Consider the following 1,992-nt stretch of genomic DNA (forward strand, 5'->3'; position numbering starts at 1 on the left):
AGTCCTCCCATGGCAGCCAATCGACCCGGGGGAGGTCTTCTTCCCCACCTCCGGCAACTGCAGCCGCCACCACTGCCCCGGCCAATTCGGCACCACCAGGGCCTCCCACTCTCTGTTCTCTCCACCAAGAGCCCCCTCATCCTCCCGTAAACCATTCCCACTACTCGATTTTGATCGAGGACCACAGTAGCCCCAAAACCACTCTGCTCCCGAAGCTCTCCGTCCGCCGCGAAGCTCACCGCCGACGACCCCTTCCACTCCCGAGACCGTAACACCCACCGGCGGGACCGCCTCGACCCCCTGAGCCCGTGGATGACTTCGGTTTCTCAAACGGAGCCGCCAATCGCCGGCGGCGATCGCCGGAGTCCCGCCTCCGCTCGGGACAGAGAAAGAGGAGGGAGAAGACTGGTCAAACCTGACCAGTGGGCCCTCTGGACCCACTGTCAGCGACCCCGTGTCTGTCCACATGGTTAAGTGGAGGCGTAAAGCCTCAAGTATGCCTCCTCTGCACCGAAAGCGTATTTCTATCTGAAATATTTTCTTTTCTGTTTTATTTTAAAAACAGATTTGACCAAATCTTTGACTGGCTATAACTTTTTAAATGTAACTCAAAATGAATTGATTCTTTTTCCTACCTTTCTCAAATTTGGTCTAGTTTATTTTAAGATTAATTTGAAAAATTTTCAAACAACTTTTTTGTACTGTTTTTGAAATGTGTGTTAATTCAAATATACTTTTAAATAGGATTTTGGGGAGAGAGAAGAAACTTTCAAAAGTTTTGGAGTGCACCCTGCCTTTCCACACATTGAAGGCAAGCATTCTGAACCCCGGCATAATATTTTTGTGTGTTCGATGACACGTTCATAACATCACCTCACTTTGGAGAAACTTGGTATTTCATATGATATGATCATATGCATGAGTGCATATTAGTGATTTCCAGGCTGTTGGAAATGAACACACTTGTGATGATAATCACCCTCATGTGCCTTGCATGCATATCGGCAGGAACCCGGGAAAACCTCTGCCTTGGGTAGGCATGAGTTTGTCGCCGGTCTCCGTCGGAACGGTTATGTCTGGTATGGCATGCTAAGGTGATATGAGCAGTGACTCTGTTGGTTGAAATATATTCGTTATACTAACCATGCAGGGAATACTTAAACCTCCTGAGTCGAGTCTTGTGCCAGTAACCCCCATACTTGTTTCGTACTACCACTCGTCTCTACAGCAAGTAGAGTACGGTTCAGTAAGTTGTCAACCTTTTTCTAGCACACACTGTACAGAGAGGCCATGGTGGAGGATACCGGTTGTAGCTGGTAGGCAGGCCACCTGGTCCGGGGGCATGGGTGTTTCCGGTTGGGACCGAGAGGGGAGGCCACCCCTTAGAGCGCGCGATATAAATTCGATCCCATGCTACGCGAGGTTGTAGCCTCCCCACTTAGACTTTGCTTAACAGGTGTCATGGGTGGTTCCAGACACGTGTGAGTTAAGCTGGTGTGTGAAAGTTAGGTGGTTTTCAACAAAAAGGCCGTAGACGGAATTAGTCCCGATGGACTAAAGAAATCCGTTACTCGTGGGTAAAGAGTACACCCTCTGCAGAGAATAAACCTATTCGAATAGCCGTGTCCATGGTTAAGGATTACAGTCTGGGATGGGTCAGGTGTCGGTCTTAGTGTCGGTCTTCGGAGGTGAAACGGTTAACCAGAAATGGAATTACTACTCGTGACTTGTGATAACTATGATTATTATTGTTGTTGACTAACCCGTGATATTATTGTTATTATCGAGTATCTCTGGGATGGTTCTACCTCCGGGATATTCTCTATGATTGTTTCTTTTAAAGCCCTTTATGTGGTGTCGCTCAGACGCCCGACTGTGGCATTTCCTTTAAAGCCCTTTATGTGGTGTCGCTCAGACGCCCGACTGCGGCATTTCTTTTAAAGCCCTTTATGTGGTGTCGCTCAGACGCCCGACTGTGGCATTTCTTTTAAA

Source organism: Triticum aestivum, chromosome 1B (genome assembly GCF_018294505.1).
Source record: "Triticum aestivum cultivar Chinese Spring chromosome 1B, IWGSC CS RefSeq v2.1, whole genome shotgun sequence".
Taxonomy (NCBI): Eukaryota; Viridiplantae; Streptophyta; class Magnoliopsida; order Poales; family Poaceae; genus Triticum; species Triticum aestivum.